This window comes from Nelumbo lutea, chromosome 1 (genome assembly GCF_056320005.1).
Source record: "Nelumbo lutea isolate HS-2025 chromosome 1, American lotus-T2T, whole genome shotgun sequence".
NCBI classification, from domain to species: Eukaryota; Viridiplantae; Streptophyta; class Magnoliopsida; order Proteales; family Nelumbonaceae; genus Nelumbo; species Nelumbo lutea.
In genome coordinates, this window is record NC_142684.1 from 107,131,981 (window position 1) to 107,141,590 (window position 9,610).

Consider the following 9,610-nt stretch of genomic DNA (forward strand, 5'->3'; position numbering starts at 1 on the left):
AATGAAGAAAGAATATCATAAAACAACATTTTTTCTTTGTTTAATCCAAAGTTATATGACATGTAAATATGAGAGAATGCTTTCCAAAGAAAGACTAAATCAAACAAATCCAATTAGATTTACCTATTAATATTCAACACATTGGTCTTTACATCTATAAACTAGCCTCTGCCTTATTTAACCACCTGCAAAATATTTTTGTTCAACTCCCTCATAGAGAGAGAAGAGCTCAGATCTCCTATCCACAATCTCTTCCCACATCCCTACCCACAGGAAACTACAGCTGTTCATGGGGATTATCTCCTTTGTCATTCATTGGGAGATGATCACCATACATGGTGGTTGTGTCTTGTGGGTAGGGATGTGGGAAGAGTTTGTGGGTAGGAGATCCAGAGTGCAGAGAGCATTTATTAGTTATCAATCATACATTTTGTCGTACTCCCATATAACATTTGACATGCTAGAAGTCTTTATTCCATATAGAGACAATGATCACACTAAATCATGACCATGCTATATACTATCCTTCATCCTAGTTAAACCTTAATTTCATAGGAAGATGCCGGCTGGATTTCTGGTAAACTTTCATGATAGTTGTAGTGGGGACTTATCTAATCTCATACTCAATAGGAAGGTCTCATCACCATTTAAATCCCTATTTTCACATTAGGACCTCTAATCAGTAATCTGCAATAACAGCCACCACCCACATTCCAATTTGAATCATGCCTTTGAGTATATGACTCCTTAAAAATGCTTTTCTTCATAAGCTCTCTCCAAGTTAGGGCCCATTGCTTGGTACAATGATAAAATTCAAACTGCCAAGCATGACATTGCATCAGGTTCAAGTTCAAGAAGCATGACATTGTATTTGCACTCTTCCAAAATGAGCCTTAAGGATCAGAGTTGGTTAGCTTTTAATTTCATGGTATTCATCTAATCCTCAACCCATACATGAAGTGATCACATTATTGACAAACCATTATTACAAGTAGCATATTCTGAGATCAGAAAACTTTATCTGCTTCAATATTTCAAGAGATATAGCATGGAGACAGAAGTACTGAGTCTACTGACCTGTTGTTGAATGTGTCAACCAATATCTCCAAGTGTAATATGCCCATAAGGACCTTTAGCATTCTTTTTCTCAAACCAATTCTGCATCAAGAAGTAACATCAATGTCAAGAAAATGTAATTGATGCATCATAGAAAATTAACAATTGACCATTTTTGAATATTGATGCAGGAAAGGGAAATACCCATTGCAACAAAAAGGATACATGATAATATCTGCAATATATATATAAAGCCACACACCTCATCCCACCAGGACTCCAAAAGGAAAGGAACTCTCTTAGATTCCTTGTCAAATAATTGTAATGTATTCCACAATCCAAGAATGAAGGATAAAAGAAACCAACCCCTCAACCCCACAAGAGCTTCAAACGGGATTTCCATTCCATAAAAAATCTTATATTCCTCTCCTTCCAAACCTCCACCCACCAATTCATACACACACATCACCACATGGTTGATAGAATTCCCATAAAGCCAGCCTAAAATTTGGCAGTCCAAGTTGATAGCTTGAGATCTCACCTACCCTTTATACATTAATATAATTCTACTTCATCTTTCAATAAAAAAAGTTTGACAGCCTAGGCTATAAATAGGGCTCTTGTTGCATGGCATGTTAGTTCATATAACCTCAAAGTAACAGATCAGTGCCAGATACATGGCTGGGCAAACTAATATGTCATGTAGAGGGAGCCCTATTCATAGCCCAGGCTGTCAAATGTGGGCAGCCAAAGTTTTCTTCTTGAGTCTTTCCCCAAGGATCCTAATGCCTTGGCATTTCAGTTAGGCCATTCATTCCATTCATTATGCCCCATAAATTCCAAGAAGAAATGCCATGAGTGTTTGGTTACATGTTGAACAATAAAGGAGATATAGCTGATTCCCTCTCCTTAAGGCAGATGAAACACACTTAGTAGATGAAAAAAATGATTCACCAGATTTTTCTTGAAAAGGATGCTAATAGTATTGATGACACGGTTTCCTATAGGAATAAACCGATTCTTTGAAGGTGGAGATGACAGAAACCAAATATGGGTTTTCCACAGGAATACAATCAGACAATGATTTAAAAGTGAGAAGCATAACTAAAGCACAAGGGGTTCCTAGAGCCTAAGGTGTAATCAGGGCACATAAACAAACAAAATGAGGCATTACTTCAAAAAACAAAATAAAAACCTAATATACAAGAATATGCAATACAAATTCAGAAAGAAATAAGATATTTCAAAAAGTCTATTGGCTCAAATTGGTTAGAGTATGGTGTTATTATCATAAATAACCTTATATGTTCAAGTCCTACATGGGCTGATTTAAACCCTAAGCATGATTACAACCTACAATATAGTAAATTACATGTTCAACATCAAATTCAAGATTGATTCATGAAACATAAAATGAACATATCAAACAAAGGCAAGCAGTACATACCCTTCTCCAACTTGGGGAAAGCATTGAACTCTAGAAGCTAGGGACATTAAACCATTCTTGGTGAAGACCAGACCAGCCACATATTGAAATGCGACTTTGGTCACTTAATCTAAGAAAGAAGCTTATAGTGAATGGCTCCTTTGTGAAACCACCAAAAACAGGTAAGGTGCACCAAGGTTCAAGCAAGATCCGCCCCCCCCCCCCCCCCCCCAAAAAAAAAAAAAAAAAAAAAAAAGGCTCACCTATGAAACCTATGTGGGTATGCCTTTTAGATCACTGACCAAGCCCAAGCTAGAAACAAGAGACAAAGGGAAGAAGAATCTACTTAAAAAGAATCCCAAGGAAGTGGGGGGCAAATATGATGGCCAGAGTAATGTTAACATATGAAAACTAAAATGGTAATATAGTTATCTTTACTTTCCATTCAACATTCTAGGAAACGTGTTAAGGAAAATAATTGATAAAAAAAAAGTGTTAAGGAAAATTTCAATTTGGAAGCTAAGAAGCAGAATATTTCTTTCTACATTTTTGTTTGATTGACATGCTAATTCACTTCCACCTCCAATACTTGAAGAGAACATTTTTGCCAGATCCTATTATATTGCAGACAAATTCAAACACATACATGAGAGACAGATCTTAATTTACATACATGAAATTGAAAATATGTGATTAGGTATCCATCTCAGATTGCATCACTGATATTTTTTATGATTTTATCATCAACAAAACTGTCTATTAACACGAAAGAAACAGAGATTGGAAAAGTAAAACAAACAACGTACAGACATTCCATGTTGGTGTCTCACAAGTCTGCACTGTCTTTCCTGATTCTTGCTTGAGGTGGTCAACTGTTCTAATATGCTAGTTCTGCTGTTTTTTCAGGGGCTTTTCTTTATGGAGTGGGGCAAATATGATGGCCAGAGTAATGTTAACATATGAAAACTAAAATGGTAATATAGTTATCTTTACTTTCCATTCAACATTCTAGGAAACGTGTTAAGGAAAATAATTGATAAAAAAAAAGTGTTAAGGAAAATTTCAATTTGGAAGCTAAGAAGCAGAATATTTCTTTCTACATTTTTGTTTGATTGACATGCTAATTCACTTCCACCTCCAATACTTGAAGAGAACATTTTTGCCAGATCCTATTATATTGCAGACAAATTCAAACACATACATGAGAGACAGATCTTAATTTACATACATGAAATTGAAAATATGTGATTAGGTATCCATCTCAGATTGCATCACTGATATTTTTTATGATTTTATCATCAACAAAACTGTCTATTAACACGAAAGAAACAGAGATTGGAAAAGTAAAACAAACAACGTACAGACATTCCATGTTGGTGTCTCACAAGTCTGCACTGTCTTTCCTGATTCTTGCTTGAGGTGGTCAACTGTTCTAATATGCTAGTTCTGCTGTTTTTTCAGGGGCTTTTCTTTATGGAGTCTATGGATCCTTTTATGTACATATTCTATACCCAATTTCTTTTGTTTGCCTATGTGTTTCTCCAATTAATCAAAGCAGGGAAAAAAAGAACTGAATTGGGTTATGCTTTCTGCTGTTTTTTCAGGGGCTTTTCTTTATGGAGTCTATGGATCCTTTTATGTACATATTCTATACCCAATTTCTTTTGTTTGTCTATGTGTTTCTCCAATTAATCAAAGCAAGGAAAAAAACAACTGAATTGGGTTATGTTTAGCACAACAATCATGAGTTTAGATCTCATCCCAACTAAACCACACACACATTGAAAATGCTAGATCCATTCTTTGTCCTTAAAACCCAAGACTTCATAAGCGAACTCATGTGTTAGATGAAATGTCACAAGGAAAGGTTTATCATGTACTCAACTGAAGATAAATAAGATATGTATTTGTAGTAATTCATGTTTCTTAAAGTACTACCCTGAAAATAAGCACACAACCAAACATCCAATGAATTTCTTTTACCTCGCCATCAGAAAACAGGAAGGAAAACTTCCAGATGAGAATAGAGCAAGAATTTCAACATCAAATTCCAAAACAAGAAATAGAAATAAATTAGAATTTTGTATAGACCAGACAAAGTTCCTTCACAATGCATTCCAACCACATTATTTTCTTAAAGAAAAATAAATAAGTAAATAAAACAGGAGTCCCTCACTTCACAGTTCTAAGTGATTTCAAGCCCATATACATTGAAACAAGTCAGTATAGCATAGATATTACATTGTACCTCATTAGGAACTATAGACTAATACAGAAGTTTGCAGAAAAATGTATTATAAATAATAATAATAATGTAATACTAAAAGTGAGGTGGATGCAGGACCAGAAACCTCATTATGGATTGCATTTGCACCAGCTTGTGTACCATTCCCACCCAGAACAAAGAGCATGTTCTCTTTCCTGATATCATTTTTCAAATAAATTTATAAGAACATATTAAGCCTTGGATTGTGATGTTAGTTCAGTATAAGAATTCATTCCTTTAAAATATACAAGAAACAATTCATGAAGGTATAAGAAATTAAATCCACCATACTGTCCATAATGTCACTGACACTGGGATCTCCACATGAAACTCCTAATAAAATTCCACCAAAAAGGACTGCAAGGTGTTATTTTGAACCACTTTCTGTGATAGCTAAACAACAAAATCGGATTGAAGACATGAATAACCTATTAAGAACACGTTTGCTTGAAAGCTAGGAAGAGAAAATATAAAATAGTTATTAATAAATGATGCTATTGAATTTTTGGTATTATTTTGTAGTGAGTATGAAGAGGCATACCGGCATTTAATGTATTTCTTTGTCAGAAAATCCACAATAACCGAAAATTATCGCCATAATCTTTTTTACACCATATATTCTGAGAGTTATGACTAACTGTAGCAGATTAAAGTTCAATGCACAAAAAATCTTGAAACCTCAAATGCGAGGAGTGAAAGAGGGTTGTAATTTAAATGCTTTGACTGATTTGTGCCTGGACTAACCTGTGGGAGGCTAGGTTAAATGGATACCACAGCGGTTCCATATAAAGAATAAAAATATGGAAAAACAAAGCCATATATGACACTTATTTTGTCCACATCATTTAAATTTCAAAGGCATTCGTCCTGAAACTTTGCAAGTTTACAGGTTTTATCTTAGTTGTAATGTAACACAGAATCCATAGAATTCCAAGGTTTTTAAATCATATTGAATTTTGATTACTTCTCCTCTTTATATACTTCTTTGGTTTTCATTTACTAGGCTTGCATTGATCAAGTCGATTCATAGAGGAGAGAGCCTGCTCACTGGTTTCTTCATCCTTTACTACTACATCAGAATGTTAGTGACATTGAATATTACAAAATACAAAGAAAGTAATAATTCTGAAAAGATGGAATGGGATTTACCCCTTTATACTGACAGTTTAATGGGGGAGCCATGGTTGTTGACTAGTTGGAGAAGAAAGAGGAACTGTAATCTGGATTCCAAGACTAGGATGAAGGTTAAATGAATGGGAAATTTTGTCCTTTCTTGCTCCATGTACGTGATTTTTATGTCAGTTATTTCTTTATCAAAGATTGACAAAGCCTCAATCCTGTATTGAGACATGCCTATTAACTCTTTCCCTTGGGCTTTCTGGCAGTTATCTACTTTACTGGCGTGCTATTGCAATATTTTTAATGGAACATGCCTCTATCATACAGGAAAATTGCATTGTGTATGGGAATCAATTTCCATGGAAACACATTAATTTCTTGGACAATGCAATTCCCAGCCCAATCGGCATTTGTGTAGGCATCAACCTTAAAGTGCTCATTACTAGCAAATAAGATACCTCTTCCTGAATGTTTCTTTAGGTTCTTTAGTACCCTCTCTGCATCTATAGCATGGGGTGCTTTTGGAGCATACATATCCTTCACCTCAAACTGTAAAGCAAGTAATTCTTTTAGCTTCTATATTTTTGTTTTTCAGTTACTTATAATAACAATATCATCGACATAGACAATAAGGACAATTAGTTTCTTGTCTTCCCTCTTCAAAAACATAATGTGATTTGACTGACATTGCTTAAACCCATTTGCTGGACTTCCAAGTCTCCATTTAAGAAGGCATTCTTCAAATCAAGTTGACAAAGAAGCCATCCCAATTTAGCAGCCAATGACAAGAGGACCCGTATGGAGTTCATTTTTTCCACTAGGGCAAAGGTTTTTGTGTAATCTACACCATACATCTGCATGAAACCTTTTGCAACCAGATTTGCTTTGTATCTCTCAATAGATCCATCAGTTTTATGCTTTATAGAAAAGACCCACTTACACCCAACAAGTTATTTCCCTTCATGAAGACCAACAAGTTCCCAAGTTTTTTTCCCTTCAACAAGGTATCCTTAGTGGAATAAAGAAGGTATCCAGTCCTTGCATTCTACAAATTTTTGTCGGTCTTTTCACAGCCAGCTTTGGTGTTTATGTTTGTACAAGAAACAGGACACTGAGGTCTAAAAAAGAAAATCAAATATCTGCCAAAGTTATTATCCCAATTAGCACTGAGACATTCAGATTCGACAACACTTGTTAAAAAAGTTGGGAAAAAAGAATATGAATTCCACATTTAACATTCAATGAAGAGATGAACTAAAATATTTGCCAATGTAGTATTCTAACGTTTTCTTATATTCAAATTGTTTTTTATAGTCCTTTTTTATTGTTTTAATTTACCTCTTTCCTTTCTTAATTGGTTCCAAGAACAATACCTCTTGGACTTTTACAATCAATGGTGAGAGAGTGTTTCGCTAATTGTGAGGGAGTTTTCTCTCTTGCACATTGGAGATGTTATGGGCTATTGGTCTCTTTATCTTTTTGAGAAGAAGTGATAAAAAGATAATTCAACACCATACTTGTTTCAAGGTGCTCTGCTGGACTGTTTGCACCTGCAGGGTGTGGTGTTGAATCCTGGAGGTTGATGGCAGTGTCACCCTTCTGTATTGTGGTCAAGTACCTAGTGGAAGACAAATAAACTTCAAGGACAGCGGCTTTGTCTGTGCCTCAACCGAAAGACTAATAGGTTGATTCTAACTTCTTTTAAGATGCAGATAAAAATATATTTTAGTTTCTAAGTTTGTGGATTGTTTCAAACTTCTCTTTCCAACAGTGATGTCAAACAAATTGTGTTCTGCAGTGCAAAAGCATGCTTTACTCCCCGGTCAAAGGCTTCCAATTCTCCATATACCCAAAATTAAGTCACATATACAAGCTATTTCACAATCCAATGAGATTTAAGAATTTATAGTTAACATTGCAGCTTGGGCGGTTCTGGATTTATCAAGGTTCCCAAACAATCTCAGGTCCATCAAAACTTACCGTTGTTATATGGTACTAAAAACCAGGATAATTAAGCAGTGGTCTCAGACTCCAAAAGCCAGTTAGGAGAAAAATAACTCAGAAAACAGCTCAAAATTATTTGAAATGGCCAAACGCAACCCCATATGATAAAGAATTTCAGATCAAAACAAAAATCCTATACAGTAAACTTTTAGCTTGCATACCTGCTCAATTGAAACTAATTACCTACTTTACAAACGTATATGCACAGTGCGAATCATAAGCCTCACAAGGACATAGGATGAAGGAAACATAATACCTTAAGAATTACTCTATCGTTATTGTTCATTTATCCATGTCACTTCTCATCCGCTGGATAACTATCTGAAAAATCCTCGAACACAGGACGCCTGAAACATAAAAGCCAATCTCATAATAGGAAACAGAGCCAAATTTTGTAAGAAATGCTCGTTCCATTTTCTTATTTACAAGAAATACGTAACAAAACATATTTCAAATGTAAGACAGACAATGATGCAATAAATAATCAATTAGGAAATATTAGAAGGTTAGAAAAACATGGACATACATTTCCATCTCCATCTTTCCAAAGAACAGAATCAGTTGCAATCAAAAAAGAAGAAGAAGAAGAAGAAAATCAATAAAATTCAACTATAATCGGATGGAATGATTAAGAACTTGAATTCTGTCTAGATAGCAACTAAGACAGCACTTAACGTCTAAGGCTGAAACAGAGGAAGAAAAGAAATAGAAGAAGGAAACTAGCTCTTGATACAAAACGTAGATGAAAAGGGTTGGATATCATGGAAAAGGTCGGTCAGATGAGGAATGTAGATTCGTCTCTTGAAATCCTCCTGAAACTTGATCTTCCAATGAGGACCAGTGAAGTGATTGCTGGATTCCTAGTGTCCGCAGAAACACGGCTTCCCTGGCAAACTCCTTTGTCGAATTTCACTCTCGCTCCCTCCGTTCTCCTCTCTATCCATTCCATGCATTTTATTCCGTGGAGAAACGAAATGTTCCAATGCTGGAACGAGAAGAAATCCCAGATAATGGTATCATTAGACAGAGCTTGGGCTACCCTTGCAGTTTATAGTTCAGTCCATTCCTAGTGTGGAGTTAAGATTTTTAGAGGTGGACCGAATCTGCCCGAGGATTGATGTTAAATTCACGGCCAGGATGCGATACTCCGAGGAAGCTGCAATTCAGAGGTGAATTGCAGTTCACTTAACCAAAAAAAACAGAAAAGAAAGTGTTCGTTTTAAGTTTTGAGAATACATTTGGTTGCAGGAAAAGTAAGATGGTGTTTGGTGCGGTTTTTCTTTATTTGAAAAACAGTGTCAACTTATCACTATGAGAATGAATAGGAGGCGTGCCTATTAGAATGAGGCAACTCTATTATTGTTGTCTTCCCGTTAAATAGGTGAATAGGGTTCACCTGGTCAGAAAAAGTCAAAAAAATAAGTAAATAATTCAGAATTCTCGTTTTGAATCATTCAAACACTCCTTTTTTTTTTGTGAAATTTCTCGATTAGTGTCTTGTACTTTGGCTCGAGTGATAATTTGGCCCCTGAACTTTAAAATGCGATAATCTAGTCTCTGAACTTTCAAAATGCAACAATCTAGTACCTATCGTTAATCAGCCGTTAAGTGGCATGCAAAAAGATACAAATGCCCTTCAAATGTCATTTAATTTTCTTTATCAACCATCCGCTAAAATTAGAACCAATTGCCAAATACAAATTTTTGGATTTTAATATGGATTTGGATAGAGGAAACAC

The 9,610-nt window shown here is 35.3% G+C and overlaps 1 long non-coding RNA gene across 1 annotated transcript; it reads right to left on the minus strand.

The window, feature by feature from the left end:
* Nucleotides 1–550: 550 nt before the first annotated feature.
* Nucleotides 551–8,965, minus strand: LOC148876649 (uncharacterized). The gene is made up of 5 exons (XR_016105107.1): nucleotides 8,398–8,965; nucleotides 8,128–8,218; nucleotides 4,834–4,903; nucleotides 1,078–1,158; nucleotides 551–818 (listed from the first exon to the last, which is right to left on the minus strand). It is a non-coding gene; the product is annotated as an uncharacterized LOC148876649 (long non-coding RNA).
* Nucleotides 8,966–9,610: the final 645 nt, after the last annotated feature.